The sequence below is a fragment of the Bubalus kerabau genome, chromosome 2 (assembly GCF_029407905.1).
Source record: "Bubalus kerabau isolate K-KA32 ecotype Philippines breed swamp buffalo chromosome 2, PCC_UOA_SB_1v2, whole genome shotgun sequence".
In the NCBI taxonomy this organism is placed as follows: Eukaryota; Metazoa; Chordata; class Mammalia; order Artiodactyla; family Bovidae; genus Bubalus; species Bubalus kerabau.
The window spans coordinates 191,290,114-191,314,966 of record NC_073625.1 but is presented as its reverse complement, the minus strand read 5'-3'; the positions used below and the strand labels follow the sequence as shown (position 1 = coordinate 191,314,966).

Genomic DNA, 24,853 nt, shown 5'->3' with positions numbered 1-24,853 from the left:
CCCTAAAATATCCGCACCTGGGGATCTGCGGAATCGGGCGGGGCTTGCAGCGGATGGAAGTGGGAGGGGAAGACCCAGAGCAGGCGGCGCGCTAACCCCTGACCCAAGGCTGGGCGCGTGCACCGAGGCTCCCGAGAGTGGGAGGGCGCAGGCGCGCGGCCAGCCCAGAGCCGACCGTTAACAGTAGCTGACGTGAGTTCATAGGGGGCAGCCTCCCAGACCTCTCCCGACAGGACCCCGAAAGGTCTCTGCAGACTCACCAGGCACTGACGCGTCCCGCTGGCCTGACTGGGAGGTGCCTGAGCTCACGGCCATGGCGACCCCGCCCATGACAGTGCTGCTGCTGCTGCTGGCGCTGCTCTTGCCCACGCAGACCTGCGCGGAGTCCACAAACAGCGCGCCTACCCCGACCGCGACCCTGACCCCGGAGGGCAACATCTCGGAGAGCCGGGCCTTGCCCGGCATCGAGCTCAGAGCCCGCGGCTCGAGCCCCGTCCCTGGCCCACTCGCCCTGCTGGCCCCGCTTGCCCTGTGGCTGGTCCTCGGGTAGGGACGCTGCATCAGGCCTGCCCAGCGTGGACACTGCACCAGCACCTCGCCGGCCTCCACGTCTCGACCTCACGGACAGAAACAGGTCCAGAAAGCAGAACCCCACCACCACCCCGTGTGCCGTCAGTGACTGTCAAGGTCACACCTCCCAGCGACTCCCTGAACAGCCTGAAAGGAGATGCCACATCCCAGCGAACTGAAGACAGGGCTCAGGAAATCTGGGTACCAGGAAACCAGAAGATAGTTTATCTCTACTTTGATTCATTAAATTATAAAGCCAAACAATGGCTGGGTGGTGTCTCTGAAAAACGGCAAAGCGTGTCTCTGAAGTGTGGGCCATCGGCAGCGGCCAGGCCTCCCACCAGGGCAGCTCGTAAGCTGCAGTTCTCTTAGGAGCTGGTGGCCACATTTGACCTGGGGACAGTAAGTGACAGGGGCCTACACAGTGATGGCAGATGGTCCCCAAATCCAGACCTCGTGAGTCACTTGTGCACCCCGCTTCCCCACACACCCTACCCTGACCCAGAGAGAGACGCACATAGCCTCACTGAACTGCAGATGCTGCTGCTTTATTTCTGTATGTTCAATAATTTTTACAATTTAAAGGTGAGGGGTATTTTTAACATATTTAAAAATCTTGAACATAAGGTTTGGGTAAAAAGGTAAATTGAGCGTTTGGAAAGGGAAGATTGGAACTTGCCTAGGTTGAGTTCACACAAATTTCATGCTCTTTTTATAAGGTGTGTTTTCTCTTTACAAATCCACACCTGGACTGCTTGCTATCAGTGTTTTCAGATAGTATCTGGGGCAAAGCCTAAAATAGATTCCAGAGGTAACTCTAATACAGTCAGTGATGCACAGACACCCCCTCTAGAGTCTGTGGTTCACAGCTGCACGTGGACATTCCGGCCCCCAGAGGCTACAGGCCTTCAGGACCAAACACGTGCCAGCCTTAGAGGGCATTCCAGAAACACCGGGGCCAGAGATTGGGAGGACAGCACGTGTGAACAAACACTGCGTGTGTCCTGCATCACACGCTGTGTTTAGTGTATAATTATGCTTTGATTTACATAAAATGATAAAGTATTTGCACTGAACATAAGTGGTAGTTTTTTTAAGCTTATAGAGCATTTGAAAGAAAAAGATCCTAATTTAACAGCTAGGTTTTACTCTGCAGTAAAGAATGGTGACCAATAACAGCTTTATTTCACTTAAAATGATGATGAAAATGCTGCTCTCCCATAGGAAACATTTTTTTGGCCACCAATCCTACAAAACCCATTTCTCAAGGAGTGGTGCTGAATTAACACCCCTTAAGAGAAGATACGGGAATTCCTTTCCATCTCCAGCATCTATTAGATTTCACCTCTGAAGGCTGGAGCAGCCCTTGCCAGCTCCACTCCTGCTGGCATCAGGTATCTGTTCTGTTGGGGAAACTGTGTTTCTGTCCTGTGGTCAGCCACGGCTGCTCTGCAGGGAACATGCTCACTCTGGTCTACCAGGCTGAAATACTAAGAAAAGCCTGGCCATGTGTCCAATCCCAAAGCAAGGCTGTAGGGCTCAAGGGTAAGGAGACCAGTTCCTGACTGCCTGCGCGGCCACTCTCTGCGGGGCACTCTGCTAGGTGTTCCGTCCAGTTCTTCCCAGTACCTGCTGTCCACACACACACTGTCACAAATGCTTCACATGACCATTTAATCCTCATCTTGCAGATGGGGAAACTGAGGCCCAGAAGGTTAAATGTCAAGGTCACACAGTAAGAGGCAAGGTCAGCATGACTCAAACCCAGTTTGGTTCCAGAGACCAGGCCCATGACCATATCCCGAAGCCACCTCCCAACAGAACATCAGAAGACACCCCCACGAACAGGTGCGCCAGGCCCACCTCAGTGGCAGTCACCTGATGGAGAAGAAGAGCCCAGGGAAAGCCAGGAGGCGGGAACAAGTGAAGCAGGGCTGGGAGGCTGGGGCGGACCAGGCAGACAGGGGCGGGCGCCCGAGTGGTCAGAAGCGGGAGGCTAGGGCCGACTAGGCACAAGGCTGGGGTGGACCAGGCATAAGGAAACAGTGGTCAGAGGAAAGCCAGGGCCAGCTGGAGGCCAGGGAAAGCAAGGCGCTGGTAGCTAAGAATTAAGTCAGGGTTCTCTGCAGATGCAAAGGCACGTCAGGAAAGACTGAAAGCGCAAGGTGAGACGGTCTGACCGCCACTACCTTGCGGAGCACTCGGAGAGACAAGGTAAGACTCAGGGCCCAGCGGGATGCCTCTGTTAAGGCCAAAGGAGAGACAGCAGCGGCCTGCAGGCTGCGGGGGCGGGGGGTGGGGGGTGGGGTGGACGGGAAGCAGGCGTCCAGGAGATGAACGCAGGGACAGCAGTGATACAATGTGAGAGGGGCTGGAGGTGACAGCAGAGAAAGTCTAGGACACCTGCCCGGTTTCTAGCAGGACACCCGGGGGTGTTGGGACACAGACTGGGGGGCGAAGGGTAGAAAATTTAGGAGAAGAGAGGGATTGGTTCCATACGTTCAGTTTGGGGCCTGTGGCTCGTCAGCGTGGCGCGCGGGGTGCACCGTGCTCCTGGCAGGCCTGGGCCCAGAGCCGAGGGAGCTGGAGATGGAAACGCAAACCTCCCTCACGGCCAAGTGTGTGCGTGCAGAACAGACCTGCTGCTCCAGGCCTCCCACTGCTACAGCTGCCTCCCAGCAAGCTCTGTTCAGGCAAAGGCACCCCTTCGCCCCACACGCAGCCCCAACATGCCTGAGCTCTTCTCCTGCCCTAATTCTCAGAGCAGACACAACCGCCTGCCGCCCACAGACCCTCCGCCAGCCTCCTCTCCTGCAACCCAGGTTTCCAGCAAAGCTCTGCTCCATCCCCATTGACTAACAAAGAGAAGGTACAGGGCCTACCTGGTGGTGAGTGACTCTCTCTGAAGAACCAAAGGGGCTGTCCACCTGCTCTCGCCACCCCTCTCTGGGGCTGCAGAGGAAACCCAGCCCCTTCCCTGCAGGATACAAGGGGGCGGGGGGGGGGCGGGGGGATGCCAGGGGAACACTGCTACCAAATCCCAGAAGAGTGCCCCCAGAGGTGCCCCTTGACTGTCAGGACTGTGGAATCAACCTTTGGGGGGTTTCTCCTCAGAAGCCACAAAGAGGTGGCAAGAAGGGGGCAAGGGTCAGCAGGGCCCCCAGGGGGGTCACAGAGGTAGCAGGGGGGCTCATCAGGGGCTGTGTGAGGACAGGGCCACCATCCCTGAGGCCGACTCATGTCAGGCTGCCCCCACGGGAGATGGCCAAGACCACGGCGGATGAGGAGGCCGTCTTCTGGCTTCTGTTGCCCTGAGGGGAGAAGCCAGCTCATCCTCAAGGAGGGAGGAGGCAGCAATGATGGTCTGGGGGAGGGTGGCCCACCCCCAAGACCAGCCCCTCAAGTCACTGTGCAGGAGGGGCTGGTCCCTGTCGAGGTCACCTGCCTGGCCATGCTCGACACCAGGGGGGTCGGTCTGACTAATCTGAGATGAAAGAGGAGCAGCCTGTAGGCTAATGATAATGTCATCCCACAGGGCTGGGCCGCCTCTGTTCTCCACAAGCCCATCCATGGGTATGGGGGCCGTCCCCACAGAGGAACCACAAGCCCGTGTATGGGGTGTGGGGCCCTCCCCACAGAGGAACTTGAGCCAAGAAGAGTGGGCGCAGGTGACAGGAGGCCATACCCTTTAGCCCTGCCAGGCCTCCCCCTACTATCTCCCTGCTCCTTGCAAAGCCTGACTCCGGAGACACCCTCCCAGCCAGCGGGGTGGCGGCAGGGCTCCTGAAAGAGACCGGTCCCTTGCTTCCCCTCAGAACAGCCGCCCCGAGGCCAAGGAGCCAGCGGAACAGTGGCACAGCAGAGAGGAGAGACAGAGGGTCCCGGGCCCTGACAGGAGCCAGTGGTCTGCTACTTGCTGCCAAACCACCCCCAAGCCAAACACAGGCCCGGGAGAAAGCCCCCAGTGACCCAAGACCGCCTCTGGTTTCCAAAAGCTCACATGCCAGGGCAGGGGACAGACAGCACACGTGCCTACAAGCAAATGGGGCACCTTGAGTGCTCACAATAGGGGTGGGAAGGCCAGGGGGCCAGCGCGGATGGCTGAACAGGGAGCAGCAGCAGCTCCGTGAACACCAGGAGACAGCCATTGCCCATAGGAGGAAGAGCGGACACTGTGGCCCTGGGGGGTGGGGGGAGGGCGGCTCTGCGCAGAGCAGCACACAGGGCAACAGAGGGAAGCAGGCTCAGGGAAGACTGTGAACTCCTGCAGAGACAGCGCCCTCCTGGTGTGATGGGAAGTCACCAGGAAGGCTCCCGGGCAGGATGTGCCCCCAGAGAGATGCCTGCAGGGGCCAGATGAAGGGTGGGCTTCTCGAGAGCAAGTCCAGACCCAGGAAACGGAGGAGGAGCGCCCACGGCCCGGAGCGAGGCTCAAGCGGGAGACGGGAACTGGGAGGAGAGGATGACAGCCAGGAGGAGAGGATGACAGCCAGGCTGAGACACAGCGAAGCTGAGAAGGGGGCTGAGCACATGGCCAGCCGGTGGGGAGCAGGGGTGGGCAGGAGAGGCCCCGACTCCAGAGCAGGAGGGAGGGTGGTCTCGGGCTGAGGGTGGACAGGAAGATAGGCTGGCATGGGCCACTGTCCTCAACAAAGACAGGTCCCCAGGGGCTGGAAGAGCCACGTGCAGGGATGGCAAGGCCACCTGACCACAATAGCCCAGGAGATGCTGACAGCGGGGCCAGGAGGCGGGAGGCACCTGTGCAGAGAGCCCCCAGGCTGGCACTTGAGGGAGCTGCATTCACCTGGGCTGGGGTGAGGGGACAGGCCCCACCAAAGCAGACACGCTGGGGCTGCTTCTCTGGGCAGGGGGTGTCCTGACCAGTGACCACAACCAGCCCAGGCGGCAGTGGAGGCGAACCATCCAAAGCAGGTTATCCGCCCAACCCACAACTCAAAAGCACCCTGGGGAACGAAGCCTAAGCTTTCCAGACTTTACTGAAAGATTTCCCACCCTAAAGGTGATTTCAGACAATAAACCAGCACTGGGTCCAAAGGAGGCTACAGCCTTTGGGAAGCCCTGCCCTCAATAAAGACAGGCAAGCGGCCCTGAACTGGCTGCTCTTCTGGGCCTTTATTGAGACACATTAAAGATTGTGTTTAAACCCAGCTGCTCTCAGAGTTGTGAAACCTACTTCTGGACATTTCTGAACAAATCATTTGATTTATTCCATTTCGGAAAAGAGCCTCACTTTTTATATACAAAATCACCAGAAACTCATCTTAACTAAAAAGACATTATATACTAAAAACAAGGCACCACCTCTAAGAATGCTTTGAATAAAAACGTTGCAATCACATTGAGCAATACAAATACTCAGATGAGTCACAAGTTGAGAAGGCAACTAAAAAGATTGTCCTATGAAACGCCGGAAGGCAAGTTATTTCATCAGATTGTATCAAACCTCTTCTGGGCACCGTGTACAGTGGGGACACGAAGCCCAGCCCCAAGGTGCCCAGCAGGAAGGACATGGAGGAAGGAGGTTCCGGACTGTGAGTGAGAAATCCAGGAGGCCTGCCTGTACCCTGCATTCCCCAACTAGGCCTGTACCTCCCCAGGTCCCGGGCTCCAAGGCCTCCTCCCAGGAGTGGCTGTGCCCTCGCAGTGAGACCGCAGCCCTGAGCTTGCCCACCAAGCCTCCCCGTGGAGGGCAAAGCTGGTCCCAGGGCTGCAGAGTCAGAGGAGAGCAGAGGGGGGGCTCCAAAGGTGGCACCATGAGAGGTCCCGCTTCTCTCTCTTCCAACTGATAGTCAGGGATGCCAGTGGGTCTGGAAAGTGGCCAACAGGAGGGGAGCCGCCCCGGGACAGCAGTGCCCAGGGTGTAAGAGGGCCCCACGGCCCAGGTCCAGCTCTGGAGCCTCCCGGGAAGTGGGAAGGAGGCCAGCCTCCAGCGGCTGCCCCCACCTCCGTGCCCAGCACCCAGCAGCCAGGGTCTCGAGGTCCTTCTTGGCCAGAGTCACGTGCGGGTGGGTGTGACCGCACAGGGTGTCGGGAGCCAAGCTTCCTTCCTCCCAGAGACCTTACTTATCTCAGAGTCTCGGTTTCCTGGTTTTCATTGTGCCTATTGTGTAAACACAGGGGTGGGGGCAATCTGAGACTCCCCAGAAGGGTGTCACAGGCCTGGAACAGACGACCTCGTGGACTCTAGGAAGCAGGACAAAGATTTCCTCAGCTTTAGGAAACTCAAGGTGACCGTGGTTTCGGCATCTCCAGGACCCTGGATCCAGCTTCGGGAAAAAGAACGAAGAATACAAATGTGTAGTGATGAATGACTGCCACTTCACAGTAGTGAGAAGCTCTACTCACTAAGACACTTTAAATAAGGACACAAGAGTTAGGTTTGAGCCGTTAGAGCCTCATCGATCTCCCCCATCTCATCTGCTGTGTCTGGTACAACCTCTAACTCGTCCATTCTTTTGGTATCTATAGAAGGATGTTTTGTTTTCATATTCTGTGATACTATTAGTATCTGACTTATACATTTAAGTACAGATAAATAAGATGTATCCATTTAAAAATCCAATAGGACCACAACAATGGAAAATTATTTCTGACAAGGGTTCTTGAATTCTGATTCTAAGATTTAAAGGCAGTCTGTGAGGATTCAACCTTCAGATTAAGCCTGCACCCCCAGAATTGTTACTTTCAAAGACTAAATTCCAAGGTGTAGCTATACCCCCACCAAAATATATTTAATCCCATGAAAAACACTTTTCGTCACATCCATTTTTATAGTAAATCCTCTTCATAAGCCAGCTGCAATACAGTCAGAAGAGAAAGGAAAGCCAGCTTGCGGAGCGTTTACTAATGGTCACAAGTCACCCATGGCAGAAGGCTCTCGGAGGTTCTGTCCATCCTTGACACTGAGGGCCAGACCACACCTCTGGACCGACAGCTGGCAGCAGACTGACCCGTCCTTCCCTGGAAGGTTCTTCTGTGCAGACGGACACTTAGGGGCCAGGAGCCAAGGCCTACCCATGCTGTTCTTTCACACATCTGACTTCCTCATATCCTCCCGGAGAGGCAGCAAAGTTGATCTCTGAGGTCTTTTAAGATCCTGAATAAATAAACTACAACTGATTGTTCTTATTAAAATGAAATAGTGACTTTTAAATTAAAGACAAACTAATTGTGCAAAGGATTGAAAAGCAGAAATCACAATCAGCTTAGCAGAGACAGGGAGGTAAACTGGCAAGGCCCGCCGGCTGCACCCTAATTTTCCAGCTGCCCCCGGGCCAGCTGCTCACAATCAAGGTCCTCTCGCTCCTCTTCCCCACAGGAGCCTCCTCTCTCCTGGCCTGTGGCCCATGGGCACAGGGACCTGGCCCCCATCTCCTCCACCTCGCCTGGTTCCAGAGCTCCCAGTGAATGTCTAACAAGGATCGGTGGCTGGGTTCCCACCCTCAGAGCAGCCAAGCTGCCAGGGCACAGCCCCATACACCCTGATGCTGTCCAGAGCGAGATGAGACCACGGTGGTGAGGAGCAGCCCGTGGACACCTGCCCCCCCAAAAAGAACTGTAGCAGAAGACCACCAGCTCGTCCCCGGCTCCTCCTCGGACAACAGGCCACACACCATAAAGAATGTCACTTCACTAAACTTCTTCAATTAGTCTACTGACCAAACCCTTTAAAAACACTGATCTTTCCTAACATAAAAGCCACCAGATGCAATTCTTTGCCTTTTCCTGGTGAGATTTTGGTAAAAGTAGAAATTGCTGTATAAGTAGTTAAGGTAATGTCAACTAACATCGAAGCAGGGGATTTCAAAACTGGAGCAGTGGAAGAAATTGGATTAATTTAGGGTTGATTTAAGATAACACCAGCGGCAAAGACAAGTGGATGTCTAAGGAGAAAACTCACAAGAATGATCAGATCAGAAAAACACACAACTTAAAGGTAGATCAGAACTTGGGCTCTATGAAGAAAGCGTGCATGCATGCTCAGTTACTCAGTCATGTCCAACTCTGCGGCCCCATGGACCGTAGCCTGCCAGGCTCCTCTGTCCGTGAGATTCTCCAGGCAAGAATACTAGAGTGGGTTGCCGTGCCCTCCTCCAGGGGATCCTCCTGACCCAGGGATCAAACTTACATCTCATGGCTCCTGAATGCAGGCAGATTCTTTACCAACTGTGCCACTGGTGAAGCCTGCTATGAGGATAGAGACTGAGTCTTTTATTCACTGCTATACCTTTGGCACCAAATGCCTGACACTGGTGGATGTTCATAAAATGCCGACTGAATGACTGAACAAATAAATGAAAGGAAAAGGCCCTAATCAATACTAAGGAAGATGAAAAGCTGCATGATTATAACATGCTAGCAACCCCTCAGATTTAAAGGAAGCTGCTATCAGAACCCTCACTGTTCTCTAGTAAAGTCAGTGCCACAATAGTAATCATGAGTCCAATGTTCAGTTCTGCAACAGAGCTCACTGTGACCCAATGTCTTACCTTTTCTACACTAGGTGGCCGGTGGGAGAGAGGAGCTGTGAACACAGGAAAGAATGCCAGGGCTCCAGACGGGGCAAGGACCCTGGGTGACTAAGGTTAGACCTAGGGCATGGGTGCCAGTGGACGGCCAGGAAGCACAGGGGATGTCTGAGATGGTCCTGTGAGCCACATGGGTGTGGCCATCAGTCAGCAGGCTGCCCACCAAACTTGGCAGCTGGGCCAGCTCCTACCAGCTCGAGAGAACTGTTATATCTCAGGACTACCAGCCAATAGCTCGTCAGTATCCTGAAATAGGTGATGGTGAGAAGATTTACGCTGCGGAAATTGGCAAATGCTACAAATCAGGGCTTTTTACACCAGCACCAGCACCAAAAAAACCATCTGTTAAACATGGATCAGCACAGCCCTGCAGGTACCTCACAGTATGCACACCATGTCTCAAAGGCACACAGGACACGGGGGAGAGAAGAGACACATTCTAAAAGGGAGAAAACATTAAAATAAATAGCAAGTTAAATAGCAAATTAAATAAATTTAGTCAGGATACAATGACTAATACAATACTAAATACATTTCTGAACACTGGACAAAAGGCAGAGCAAGCGACAACTGAGGCAACTGGCTAGCCAACCAGAAAAAAATATTAGATCCTGGCCTCAAACGGTACAGAAGCAGATTTCACATGCATTAACAGGCTGTGTGGAAAACAACAGAAAACTGCTGGAAGAAGAACGACTCCTGAAACAGGACAGTGTTCTCAGGCAGATTCAAAACCAAGTCATAAAGGAAAAGACTGGCAAATCTGAACATTTAAAATTTTTAAATTTCTCTTCAGAAAAAATGGGCTTCCCTTGTGGCTCAGCTGGTAAAGAATCCGCCTGCAATGCAGGAGACCTGGGTTCGATCTCTGGGTTGGGAAGATCCCATGGGGAAGGGAAAGGCTACCCACTCCAGTATTCTGATCTGGAGAATCCCATGGACTGTATAGTCCATGGGGTCGCAAAGAGTCGGACATGACTGAGCGACTTTCACTTCCCTTTGGAAAAAATGATAAAATCAAAAGATCAAGAACAACCCAGGACAACCCTCCTGCTGCTGAGAAGTCCCTACCTGCGCCTCTGGAGGTCACTGCCTCTGGGTCACAGGGTCTCTGCCCACTGGGTCCAGGCCACCCCGATGCTCCCACTTTGGAAAGAGCCATGCCCCTCTGCCGAGGGTGCAGGTCACACGTCTCCAGAATGCTCCATGCCTGGTCCAGATGGCCAGAACTTCTGGTAAGAAGGCATGAGTTTCTCATTGAGACGACACTGACCCTCCCCTGGGACAGAGTTAGGACCATACACACGCTTCCCTGTCTCCTTAGGCCCCTCCAGGCCGAGACCCCCTCAATTGCCTGGTCTCTCGGGATGTGGACATGTGAAGGGCCTGGCCTGGTGTTTTGGGGACGTCCTCTGTGGGGCAGGCCTGCACTGTGCCCGTGCCCAAGCAGGAGGGAGGGCACAAGGGTGACCTGTCTTATCACGGGTGACACTGCCCAGATCATCGGGTGGGGTGGTGTCTTGCTGGCTCTCTCCACTCTAAAGTTACTGCTTTTCCCTTTTCAATAAATAAGTAACTTGGGGAACAGATACTTTGAGACGAGACAAATATCCTGTTTCTCCTCAAACTCTCACTAATTTAGCATGAGTCCCGAGCCCTGCCTAAAGTAATTATTACCCTGGTGTCTGCCTCTTGGTGATCCTGTGTCTTCATTCCTTCCCCGTTGCTTAGCTGGAACTCTTTGGTTTCCCTCTCCTTGCTTACTGACTGCTGCTTACGCGCACCAGCATGGAGTGATGGGCTTTACTTTATTCTACAGGTTATGAGCCACGCCATCGCCGTGAAGGTCCTCGCTCAGACCCCCCAGCTCTGCCCCACCCCCTCCATGTGGGCCGGTCCCTTCCGGGCTCCTCCTTGCTTCCTGCACCTAGGGCTTCCAGTCGCATCATCTTGGAGGAGCCCTGCTTCTCTGCTCGGGAGAGCCCCTGACTGTCCTTGGGGGATTGGCTGAGGAGCTGAGTGGCCTGGGCTCTGACACTTATTCTCTCTGCCCATCTGTGCACACTGACACCTGCTTCTAGCCCAGTGCCCAGGCTCCTCTGTCCCCTCCCCTCATCCGCACCTTCCTCCCGGATCCCATCCCTACCACACACTGGCTGTCCCACCTTTGTGAACGCTGCACCACTAACCTGGCACTGGGAGAGATAGAGAGACAGATGATGTGCAGCCCTTTTTGTCTGTGGCCTTACAGAACCCAGAAAAGTTTGTTTTCCAAAATCCAGCTAATCCCTCCCCACCCCCACTGTAGCTCCATGACTGTCTGTCCTACACGGAGCTCTGGTTCTGTCTGTGTTCCATTCTGGGTCCCGAACATCCTGGCTGACGCTCATTTATTTTGTCTTGGGGTCTGTGGTTCCCAGACTTGGGCTGTACTGAGAGGGTCGCTCAGAGAAGCCCCTGCCAGCCCTCCACCCTCCTGTGTCCCCGCTCCTTCCCACCGGCCGGGGCCCCACCCCGCTCGCCCTGGCTTTCCTTTTCGGTGTCCCTTCCGCACGAAGGCACAGATACACGTTTGCTCACTTCAAGGGTGCTCACTGGCCACGCTCCAGTGCTTGGCCCAACTCCCTTCCTGTATGTTCTGGAAATCGCCTCAGATCAGAGACCGACACCTCCACATAGCTCGTTATGGTGTGGTCACCCAGAGCCCATCTGCCTGCCCTTGACTGCACAGTTAGGTCACTTCCATCTGTATTTCCATCTTATTAGCGGTGTGTCCTCGGGCTGAATTCCTAGAAGAGGACTGTAGGGTCAAAGCATGAAGCCCGTGGTGTCTGCAGGCCGGGTGTGGATTTTAACAAACCTCAGAGTTCCTCCTGGATGGCTTCTGATGAGTGAAAAGAAAAGCCAGACGAACACTGGGAAGGGCTCCTTGGCCCCACGCTCAGCCCCGAGGGCGCCATCACATCACAGTACTTCATCCCGGAATTAACGGGTCTACACTGCTCCGGACGCGCAGTGCCCCTCGCAGTGACAGGCCTGAGTGTAACTGGGGTCCCGAGAGCGGCTGTGCCATCATCCCAACCCCACCCGAGAGCCGGTTCCCACAGAGATGCACCCGCTAACACTCAGAGCACACTGTTCACAGAGGTAAGAGGCAGAACGCATCCAAACGCCCGTCCCTGGCGGAGGGTAATACAGGCGTGTGACCCTCACGCAGCAGAGTCCTAGTCGACCACTAAAAGGAACAAACCACTGATCCACTTACAGCACAGGCGAACCCCAAAATAGTCACGTGAGGTGAAAGAAGCCTGATTCAAAAGACTCCAGGCTGCACGATTCTATTTATGTGAAATGCTCAGAAAAGGCACACTTAGAGAAACAGAAAGCGGATCAGTGGTTGCCCATGGCTGGAGGTGGGAACAGGAATTAACCACAGACACAAGGGGCACTTTGGGGTGACGGCGACGTTTTAAAACTGGACTGTGGTACTAGCTGCACAACTCAGAAATTCATGAAAAGCGCTGACTTGTGCACTTACCAGGGGTGAAGCTCACGCTAGCTTTTAAAGCAAGAAAGCAAAGCTTCCCCAGGCCCTGCCAGTCCCTGTACTTCCTGCCCACGACCTCCAAGCACTTGAAATGGACATGCAGGCCACAGGCTGACGGTGCGCACCATCTGTCCATCTGTGTGGCTTCTCTCCCCCTCCAGTGAGGCTGGGCGGGCTCCTGGGGTTTGTGCCCGTGAATAGCACACGCCGGCCGTGCAGCACTTCCCTCCCCAGCTGCTCCCAGCAGAGCTCTGGCCCCACGAGTCCTGAGCACCTTACCCAGCTACACGGCTAGTGTGTGGCTCAAAGCCCTGGTGAACTGAAGGGAAAGCCCTGCTTTTCCTACAGTGAGGCTTTCAGAGAGAAATGCTGAAAGCCATCAAGCGCCTCCTTCCCAGCTGTGCTCAGGGAGAACTCGAGGGGCGCTGGCCAGGTCACGCAGCACCTGCTTTTCCTGTGGAAATGTCATCAATACCCTTGGTTTCACTGGAGGGTAAAATTAAAGAGTAGAAAGCGTCACCGTGAAAACCTGAAAACCCAATCCTCACCCAATTTAATTCAACAACTAATACAGTCTCGTCCCCAGAAACTGAGAAAATAGAGACAGGGCTCATCCGGACTCCCCAGCACTCCAGTATCCTTGCCTGGAGAATCCCATGGACAGACGAGCCTGGAGGACTATGGGCCCTGGTGTCGCACAGAGTCAGATGTGACGGAGTACAATCTTGTCTCGTCCCCAGAGACTGAAAAAACAAGAGACGGGGTCATCGGGATGTCCCAGAGACCAGTCCTGTGTCCTGAACCCCTCCTGGCCCTCCTTCAGGAAAGCTGTGGGTCCGGGAGGTGACAGGATGCCTCATGACGAGCCCAGGCTCTTGTGTGTCCACAGTCGCTGGGTGACTGGCACCCCATGCTATCCTCACAGGGCTGTTCTTGACAAACACTTGTTGACAGCTGACTGAGAGCTGTCAACTCTCAGAGCACTCAGAATTTGTCATCTGACTCCCAGGTACAACAGCTTGCTAGGAACAGCGTGACCTTGGACATCGCCAGCTCGACCACCCCTTTACACTCAAGGACCTGCTGAGGAGACGTGGGAGGAGCCCACCACGTGGGAATGGGGCTGGACCAAGTGCCAGCGCCCCACTCTGGTACCCCCTACCACTGGCCCCCCTGCCAAACAGCTCTTACATGACGTTCCTTCCAACCTTTAAACCCTCTGAGCCTCCACCGTGAATCTACTTCATTTTATTTGGCTGCTTTTCTGAAATCTCCGAGAATTATTCAAAGTATCCTCACTTTCATTAAGATGTAGTTAGGAATATCACTTCTCTACAACGGATACTGTTAGTTCTTATGAGGATGCATTTCAATATGCCACCTGAAAGGGGTTAGCAGAACAGAGCTATTTTTTTTTCAAGTTGAGAACTCTGTGTTTTCAACAGATTAACTGCTATATTGCACTTGATAGTTTCAGAACAAGTTTGAATGTTTTGTAAATGTTTCTGTTCTACAAAGAAAAGCACAGAAATCTGGAGATAACACAGACATATGGGCCGTAAATATATGACTGATTCACCAAGTACGATGGGACCCATTGGTGGGGGGAGGGCAACTGGGGGTGCAGTATGCTCGGGTGGAAAAAAATATATTTTCAGAGGCAGACAGCCTTGTTTCGGATTCTACTACCTACATTGCAAGTGAGAAAAACTTATTCATTCATTCAGCAAACATTGATTAGTGCCTCTATCTGCCAGGCACTGTTCTGGGCCCTTAGGATAAAGACAGAATTAAGATCCCTGCCTTCCTGAGGCCTCCACTCTGCCATGCAGGCTGGTAAAAGGAGGTGGGGGGTGGGGGGCAGATGAACAGAACAGACTGAAGGGCCCACAGCAGGGGAGAGGGGGAGGCAAGGGCATGGAGGAGTGAAGCCATGGGACAGCTGGAGGGAGTGGCCAGAGGGAAGGGCAGGAGAGGAGGCCTGAGGTGGGGGCAGGTACAGGGCTGTAGTGCAGGCTTGAATCTGGCTGCTGGTCAAGAACGGACAGGGAGAAGGGAGAAGTGGGGAGGGCAGGGGGGAATGGAGCGGAGGCTGTAAGGTAGCTACTCAGGTGAGCCAGGTAAAAGGGGACAACCATGGTTCCATAGAACAGGAACCTTCTGAAATTACCTTCAGGAGTAAACGAGATTAAACTGGTTCCACCACAGCTGACACATAGCAGGAACTTAATAAATGTCAGCTAAATATTACTAAGTTATTAATAATAATAGTAATAAAATTAAATTATTCCGCTTTCCCAGGAAGTTACTGAGCCTCTTCTGCCAGTTCCTGATTTGAAAAATAGGGGCAATGAAACATCTACTGTGAGGAAAGGCTGATGGAAGCAAAGTCCTGCCCCACAGAAGTGTAAGCACACGCATGCCTGCCTTTCACAAACAATGCATGTTATGTCTACAGATCACACCTAAGTATGGACAAAGAAATTCTCTGCACACTTCACAGCAGGGGGAAGTGAGGTGCAGACTCAAACCGAACCCACCATAAGCTGATGTCCATGACTGAGATTCCCCACCTCAGACCCTCTGGCCTCAGCGGCATCGGATCCACAGCTCCAAGAACCCTTCTTAACCCTCCTGGACCCCGCCTCCCAGACCCCGTGCGTCACCAAACCCTGCTGACTCCGCGGACACCTCTGCCCCTCCTCCCCAGCGGCCCCACACGGCTCCAGCCAGGTCTGTCCTCCACCACGGCCCCCTGTCCTACTCCAGGGCCCCTCGCCCCTCTCTGCAGGCCCTTCCCAGGCCCAGGAGAGCCCCGACAGCTGGCATCACCACACATAACCCGATGGAGGCTGCTGGCCTCCCTCAGTCACTCTGATAAGTGGCCTCCACGTTGGGGCAGGGTGTCTGCCCCCTACCTCCACCTGGCTGGGTCATCCCACAGGAAGGCCGGCTCCCAGAGGCAGAGAGTGTCCCCCTCCACGAGTCTGGCCAGAGAATGTCCCCAGCCAAACCTCCACATCCACAGAGGGCAGGGGGACATGACCAGCTCCCCCTCGGCTCCCCCACGGCCTGAGGACAAGGGGTCGGGGGGCCTCGTGTGTTTCATCCTATTGACTGAACCACTGAGAAGGCTGACATTTCAGAACTCCAAACCTAAAAACCCCAAATAACCACACAGAGTACAAATCAACACGCAGGGCAGATGTTCTACCATTTCACCAGGCAACTGGAAGTGAACGCTGCTGCCTCAGGGGAGCTTCAGCCCACAGGGCCCAAAGCAACACTGTCAGCCTCCGGGCGGCGGGGGCAGCCGGCCCCCACACACCTCCCTCGAGGGCTTTCAGACAAATAAAGGGCAAACCAGAAGCCAAGTCTGGTTAGTCCTCTGCGCAGGACTGGATTTGGTGATAAAGGTGCCAACTTCTAGTTGAGTTAATGATACTTCTAGGGACAAGTGAATATTTTTAATAAAGAAAAATGCCATTTCCACATGTATCTTTCTGTAAGGATACCCCAAGGTATGTTTAGCACACAAACTAATAAGAAACTAGATCCTAAGTCCTACAGCACAGTTCCCAAGGTTCCTGGACTGAGCACAAAATTATATTTTATTTTATGCCCTCCTTTCAAAGGGGCAGTGTGTCTCTTAGCAATATTCTCGGAGGCTCCCACGCACAGAAGTCCCGCCTCGCTCCGAGGTGGTGGGGTGGGGGGGCTGTACCGCCCTGCCGCTCCACCCTGGTCGCTTCCCCTCTTGCTAGAAATCTGTCCTATCAGCCCCAGGACACACAATAATCACTCTACCTGAAAATTAACAATAAAAGCTCCCTAAGCCCACAACCCTCCAGTCACTGTCCTGTTACTCTGGCCCCTCCTGGGGGTCCTCCACACCTGATGCTCTCCACCCACCACAGGGCACCGCCTCTTATTAAACCCCAGACCCTCCTCCTCTGTGGACCCAAAGCCCCCAGGCTCAGTCCTCACCCCGTCTACACCCAGGGCCCAGCCTATAGTCTCAAACACCAGCAATATACAAATGACCCCCAGCCTCTCCTTGAACCCAACCCTAAAATTCTGCGCAGACCCACACACCTCCACTCAATGACTGATCACAAAGATAACAAGCAGAGTAAACCCTCCTAAATTCCGTCAGTGAAATACTGTTTCAGGCCCTTTACATCAGCTTGGCTATCGACCCACGGGCCGTGGAGGACCAGGTGTTGCCATTCCTCCTAATCTACAGAAGAGAACACTGCAGCGCTGGACGGCGGCAGAGGGAGCACAGGCTGACACAGCCAGTGGGCCAGGGTCAGAGAAGCTCCGCTGGCTGCTGCTCTGCCAGCCAGCACCTGGGGCGTTTCTGGGCTGTTCCACCTCAGAGTCTGCCAGCAATCCCCACCAGCAAATACACCAGGGCGCCTGGGCCCTAAGACCCGAGTTTTCCCACGTTATCGCGACTTTGAGGTGGGGTGGGGCTGAGCAGTCACTCAAGCCCAGCAGTTCCTCGAGGAGGCATGACTGAAGGAGCTCCCTACCCTGTCAACGGGTCAGTCCACAAACCATTCGAGGACCGGAAACCTCTCCTTAACACCTGCTGGTAGGACAGAAAGCTCCCAGCCTCCGGGATCGTGTGTCCCGAAGCTTGGACGCGCCCCAGAGACGGCAGCAGGACAGTCGAGAAGGGTTCCGTCTCGCAACAGATGGCGACAGGGCAGCACACCCAGCCACGGCGCCGGCTCGGAGGGACTGAATGCTGAAGATGAAACACAATTTTATAATCACCTTAGTTCACTTTCATTTTCCTTCTACATCAAATGAGACTGGGATGGTTTTAAAAGTCTATTCGTAAAGTCTGAAAGCTGTCTCAGTGGGTGTAAGTGAGCACACGCACACAAGTGACAGGAAAGCACTGTGTCGCAGGCACATGGGCAGCATTTTCTGATTCAGTACAAAATGATGCCAAAATCGGTGACCTCCGCACCTCTGCCCTGGTGCCAGGCCCCAGCAGGTCACCATGGCCGGGCTGCTCCCCTCTAGCCCCGGGCAGGGACGGGGGAGTCCGCCCTTGGCCCCTGATCTGTGGTCTCCCTGCGCCGAGCTTTACGCACACATAATGTGGGAGACCGGAGAAGGCGATGGCGCCCCACTCCAGTACTCCTGCTTGGAAACTCTCATGGACGGAGGAGCCTGGTAGGCTGCAGTCCATGGGGTCGCAAAGAGTTGGACACGACTGAAGTGACTTAGCAGCAGCAGCAGCAATGTGGGAGACTCAGAGTACTGCATGCCTTACAGATGATCACAAGAATTTAATTAATATATGTGAAGCGCTTAAATGGCCTGGCATACCACAAGCTCCCAATAAACACTGCTATATAATGGCCAGAGCAATTCTTTTCAAAGAGAAAGCAGATTGTGTCATCTGTTGTCCAAAACTGTGACGCCAACGAGGACGGCAAGCAGGCAGGCCGGCAGCCCCAGCAAGGCTGAGACTACCGTCTAAATTCCACACCCCAAGCCAGGTTCCGCAAGCCACAGCCAGCCGCCAGGCTCTGGACTCACTTCCTGCCTCCCTCCCTCCCTCCCTCCAGGCCACACTAGGCTCCCGGCTATCATCAGCACAGGACAGGAAGCTGGGACGATGGGGCCAACCTGTGAGTCCAGAACCCCCTTCACCAGCGCCCAGCCAGGCGGCGCCCAGCTCCCTCCACCCTGAGCTCTCCCCATAGACCTCCTGGCCTGCTAGCCCCATCCCCATCCCAGCAGGGCACTCAGGACTTTGTAAATTTTACATTGGAATATAGTTAATTTACAAAGATATGTTAATATCAGATGTACAGCAAAGTGATTTACTCATATGTAAGCATACATCTATTCTTTTTCAGATTCTTTCCCATATAGGTGATTACAGAACACTGAGTAGAGTTCCCTGTGCCCTACAGTAAGTAGGCCCTTGTTGGTTATCTATTTTATATACAGCAGCGGGGGTGTGTTAATCCCAAACTGCTAATCTATCCCTCCCCCTACTTTTCCCCTTTAGTAACCAACCATAGTTTTGTTTTCTATGTCTGGCCATCCATTTCTGTTTTGTAAATAAGTTCATTTGTATTGCTCTTTTTAACTACACATATAAGGGATACCATACAATATTTGTTTTTCTCTGCCTGACAATTCACTTGATATGATAATCTCTAGGTCCATCCATGTTGCTGCAAATGACATTATTTCGTTCCTTTTGATGGCTGAGTACCATTCCCTTGTATTCGTGTACCACATCTTTCCGTCCGTTCCTCTGTCCACGGACACGTAGGCTGGTCCCATGTCTTGGCTACTGTAAATTATGCTGCAGCGAACACTGGGGTGCACGTATCATTTCGAATTGTGCTTTTCTCTGGCCAGCACTCAGGGCTGGAGCTGGGGTTTACGATCCTTGTCTCCTCCAGAATGTGAACCCCTGAGGGCAGGGACTACCCTTCTGTGTTTACCCCTCTGTCTCCAGCACCTAGAACAGGACCTGGCACGTGGTAAACACTTGTGGGATGAGCATGGGAATGAAGTGAAACTGCCCTCCATGCAAACAGAGCATCACTGCACTCTCCGAAAGAACACCAGGCCCTCTCAGCTACTTCCCCCAACTCCCTGCCCCGTCTTCATTTTAAATCCACCACAAACACAAACTGAAAACCAAACTCGTTTTTTGGTACACTCCTAGAACACAACACACACATACAGGAGAGCAGCTGGCAGTACTAATCAGACCACCAAGAATACAGCAAGGCCAGGTGAACACCTCTGTCCACACTCCAAGCAAAACGTAACCTCGGAAAGAAAAGTCACTCTCGGAACAAGAAAATCTTAATGACTTCAACTTACAATTTTTAAATGAAATTCTGTTTGTCTTTCCTACCTCACATATTAGGAACACACTTTTTAAAGGTTTTTTTCTGTTTTTTCTTTTTTTCAACAGCAGCATTACCAGGGGCGCTAGTGGTAAAGAACTTGCCTGCTGATGCAGGAGACATAAGAGATGCAGTTTCCAGCCCTGGGTTGGAAAGATCCCCTGGAGGAGGGCATGGTAACCCACTCTGGTATCCTTGCCTGGAGCATCCCACGGACATGAGAGCCTGGTGGGCTATAGTCCATGGGGTCACAAAGAGTCAAACACGACTGAAGTGACTTAGCACACACAGGCATTTCTATCACACCAAATTTCAGATTTGGAAATTTGTGTTTAGAAATCTGACACAAAAAAACATCAAGTTTTCCAATAAAATCTGACCTCTCTAAGCTCTTCAGTTTCATACGAAGATTGACTTTTTTTTTTTTTTGCTCCACCACTTGTATAGCAGGATCTTAGTTCCCTGACCAGGGATCAAACTCAGGGCCTCAGCAGTGGGATGGAGAAGGCAATGGCACCCCACTCCAGTACTCTTGCCTGGAAAATCCCATGGATGGAGGAGCCTGGAAGGCTGCAGTCCACGGGGTCGCTGAGGGTCGGACACAACTGAGCAACTTCACTTTCACTTTTTACTTTCACGCATTGGAGAAGGAAATGGCAACCCACTCCAGTGTTCTGGCCTGGAGAATCCCAGGGACGGGGGAGCCTGGTGGGCTGCCTGCCGTCTATGGGGTGGCACAGAGTCGGACACGACTGAAGTGACTTAGCAGCAGCAGCAGCAGTGGGAGCACCAAGTCCTAACCACTGACACCTCCAGGGAATTCCTCCAACAATTTTTCTTAAACAAGTTTTTTATAGGCTGGATAACTTCAACTATTAATCTTGAAAATGTACTTTCTAACTATCTCCAACCTAAATATTTAAATAAATTCCTTGGTGCTAAGTACTTACATAGCTCATCACAGCATTCAAGGGAATACAAACCAGCTCTTAAATAAACCTTACAGCTAAGGAATTTTGACAATTAATAAAAAATGATTAGTGGATTTTGTTTGCACACTAATATATAAAAAAAATTCACTGCAGTACTTTTAGCAGATATTAAAAATTATATTAAAACATACACATAATCATGAATATTTTGACTACTGCTGGGACAATCCACAGTCAAATGACCACAGCAGTGGCAGGGACCCGAGTGGCTGGGGTGGAGTGGAATGGGGTTTTCTTATGTGTTTATACCTTTGTGCATATGCATGCTCATACTTTCACATTTATAAATGAAAATTTCAATGGTATACATTTTAAAATTTTATAACTAAAAGTACAGATGTAACTTTTAAAATGTAATACTGTAACACTGTTTAGTAAAACAAACTGCCAGCTTTCAAGCTTTTTTGAACTCTGCCTCATTTGTTCAGCACTGTATCGAAGGAGCCTAAAAGAGTGAGCAGCACGACACAGATAAGTACCTGCCAAGTGAATCAGTCTGCTTCATTCGTTCACCAGATAAATATAAATTTAAAGAATGTTCCTACTCCAATCTAAAAGCAGTTGAGATGCTTTTACAACCTGTAAATTTACGGAGGACTGGATTCGCCTATAAGCTGAGAAGTTTCTTGAGGAAGCTGTTACTAGCTAACTGTCCGACCTTCACCTCCCAGGTCAGAACTGGCCTCATGAGCACGCTGCATCTCCAGAGCTATGTGTCATCACTTTCTCAGAGCTGGACCAATTTTCTTTTCACCACTGCCCCCTGCAGAAACGCCTTTTTTTTTTTCCCCTTCCACTTACAGCTTCAATTTTTGTTGAAGATGTCCCTGAATACACTCAGTCTCAGGAACATTCAGATGTCAAACAGGACGCCACTCAGAGATAAGGCTCTCCCTGCAAAGCAGGGGTCAGTCCCTGCCTCCACCCCAGCAGGGCGGGCTCACCACCCAGCTGAGCCACTCTCAACCAATACTTTACGGGCCCTGCTGTGGGTGGCATGAGGAGGGGACCCTGTCCCTGGAGGGACCCTGCAGGGAGGGCAGGGACTTCTCACACCCAGGAGGAAGGGTACCAGCCAACCTTTGCATTTTCCTTCTCCCTTTCCCCTCAGGGAAACCCTCAGCAAGCAGGTAAAGGAATCTCAGCCTCAGAGAAACCATGGTATCAAAAGACACTGCTGGAACTGCTCCTAACACATCCCAGGTTTTGGAAACTGTAGCTCTAGGTGGCACCTTTTGAAGGAATAAAACATACTGTAAATTTAGGAGAGATTAAAGAGAGGTAAATAAATATTCCTATTCTCAAAACTTAACTGATCATCATCTCAATTAGGGCACTAAGAGTAGAAAAGTAAGTCTGACAACCAAGCCAGTTTTCCTTATACTTAGAGGGCTGAATGCTAACCACTATTGCTTGTGTAGGGGAAAAAAATAAATAAATAAACGCCCTTATCATTAGTAACAACCCAAACCTGCTGGCTAAAAATATGAACTGCGAACCAAACACGGCGCTGTGGGTCTCGCATATATAAATCGGTATTAGAACACATTTCAGGTTCTCCAGTCTGTATACTGGGACTCCCACCCGTTGTAGCGTCCACAGCCCATCTTGACACCTTCCCCCAGACCCGTTCACAGCTCGGTGATTTTCCTACTGCAGATCTGAGCACGACAGAATTCACCTCGAGCCCCCAGTCGCCTCAGACGCCGGGCACCAGCGGGAACTTCCCCGCCCCGCGACGCCCGCGGCGAAAAGCATCCCACGCGGACACTGCGCCCTAGCGAGGGGACGCGGGCCGCCCTGGCGCAGCCTCCCCTCCCCGGGGGCGCAGCCTCCCCCGGGGGTGCCTCTCCCCTCTGCGCAGCGCAGGGCACCCCGCGCGGACACGGCGCTCTCCCGAAGGGGACCCGGGGGCCGTCCCGGGCACAGCCTGGTCCCGGGAGCAGCCTTCCCTCCCTAGGGCGCTGCGCATCCGGAGCAGAAACGGCACCCCTGGGGAGGGGACAGGGTTGTCCCCGGGGGCGCAGGCTCCCCTTCATCCCGGGTTCGGTGTACACGCGCCGGGGCGCAGCTTCACTCTGGGAACGCAGCCTCCCTCCATCCCGCGGCGCGGCGCGGCGCAGCGCATCCCGCGCTTATGCGGCGCCCGGGGAGAAGACGCGGGGCCGTCCTAGGCGAACCTCCCCTGGCGGGCGGCCGCGGCCCCTCCGGACAGGGCTCGGGGCAGCACGGCTCCCGCTCGAGCCGCACGCCCGACGCGGCCTCACCACCTGCCCAGCGGCGCTTACATAAACGCGGTCGCGGCGCTGCCCAGCGCTGCCCGGCAGCGTGGTCGGGCCGTGGTGTCCGCCCGCGGTGTCCGAGCCCCGCCGTCCCCCCAGACCCCGCCGCCCTGCCGCCCCCGCCAGCGCGCCTCACCTCAGCCGCGGGCCTCTCAGCTCCGCGCAGCTCAACGCCTGGGCTCGGACAGCGAGTCCGCGGGACTCTGCTCCGGCGCCGGGGGCTGCGGCGCGCTGGCCGTGGCCTGGCGCGGCCCCGAGCGCGCTCCCGAGCGCGCCCCCGAGCGCAGCCAGACCGGCCGCCGCCTCAGCCGTCGCCTCAGCCTCCGCCCTCCGCCCCCAGCATCGGCTCCGCCCTCCCACCGCCCCCGCCGCCGGCCGCGCGCACGCCGGGGAGCGACGCCAAGACGCAGGAGGGCGCGCGCACGCATGCCGCGCCGAGCCCTGCCGGTAGTACGCGGAGGACCGAGAGGACGCGGCGCCAGGGTGTGGGTGGGCTCCGGGGACCCGGGTGGGACGCGAGAAGCGGGAAACCCGGCGGGGCCCGCACCACGACACCCCCGCCCTGAAGCACGAAGCCCTGGACGAAGCGAGCCGGTCCACACAGTCCCCGCGCTGGAGGGCGCGCCGGGAGCGGGACGCGAAGGTGCATCCGGCCTGTGCGGGGTCTGGTCGGGACGAGTTGGGAGGAGGAGGAGGTGGGGTCACGGCCCCAGGGGCGCCCTGGGTGCGAGCAGAAGCGAGTCCAGGTGAGCGGTTGGGGGTGGTGGTCGGTGGGTTTGCCGTGAGGCAGTGAAAGCTTCTTGCAGCCGGGCAGTACGCGGACTCTTATATCCACTGGCTCCTGCACAGCTGCACCAAGAACGTTTGCACACCGGACGGCAAGCATTTATAGAAGTGCCACGTCCCAGAGCGGAATAAGCAACTCGAAGCAGCAGGTCTACTCAACATAAAATAGTTGGGTAGGGAAAACTAATTCTTGAATGCACTTGGGCCACTGGTGGTCCGCCAGGGCAGCTGGGCAAGCCTGGGGCCTCCATCTGCGCAAGGCCGGTGACCGCAAGACTCCGAGGTCAAGTGCCACTGCCGCCCTCCTCAGCTGTGGGGCCAGGAGGTCTCTCCGGACCTCTGCCTGTTTTCTCCTGTTAAAATGGGGGAGAAAAGTCAAATGTGGGGGAAGAGGCTAGCGCAGCGCTCCATGATGGTTCCCTCTTGCAGCTATTCCTTGTCATCAGACAGAACTGAGCTTCCCTGAGACTCAGTGGCTTGGAGCATAATTTAACCACAGGGGAAAGTGCAGCAGCCGGCCTGTTATCTGTTTCAGGTTGCTGTCTGATGGAAAGGCAAACCTGCCTTCGGGGCCAGCCAGCCACCAGGCAAGCCCAACACCCTCCTGAGGGCTAAGTGCCAGCACAGGGTTCAAAGGGGTGCTTGTGAGGGCTTGGAGAAGTCAAGACTCCTGTAATGCCTCCTAGGAGTTCATCCTTAATGAACAAAAACCACCTGAAAACTAAGTGTCTTGAAGCATTCCTTTATTTGCTCATGATGCTGAGGGCCAGCAGGTGGGACAGCTCATCTCTGCTTCTTGGGGTGCAGCCCGTATTAGCTGGGACTCCCATGGGCCACTCCCCTCCCATGGTTTGTGGGCCGGGACCCCCTGTGGCCCCGGCTATTGCTTGCACTGGCATGACTCGGTCACCAGCAAGAGACGCGGCCAGCAGAGCTCGGTCACAGGGCTTCTCAGCCACTGCACAGTGCTTACTAACATCTCCTTGGCGGAAGCCAGGCAAAGGACCCAGCCCGAGCCTGTATCCGGGGGGGCTGTGTGTGCCCTGGAGGCTGTGGCCTCCTATGTGTCCTGCAAGGAAACATGAGCCTCCCTCCTGTCGAAGCGGGTGGTGTGAACCTCAGCAGCAGGGTCGAGAGTGGTGCCACCGTGACCAAGGCCTGCACGCTGCTCTTGCTGGGTGGCCAGCCTCACGACAGCTGTAGAACCTGAGGTCACCCCTGACTGTTG

General features: G+C 54.1%; 1 protein-coding gene across 1 annotated transcript in view; it reads right to left on the bottom strand.

Moving 5' to 3' along the window:
* The window catches only part of ADARB1 (adenosine deaminase RNA specific B1), a 112,334-nt gene extending 89,180 nt beyond the window's left edge, over positions 1-23,154 (bottom strand). The window contains exon 1 of the mRNA XM_055569831.1: positions 22,976-23,154. The gene's annotated coding sequence lies outside the window, so the exon portion shown is untranslated. The remainder of the gene's footprint in view (positions 1-22,975) is intronic.
* Positions 23,155-24,853: the final 1,699 nt, after the last annotated feature.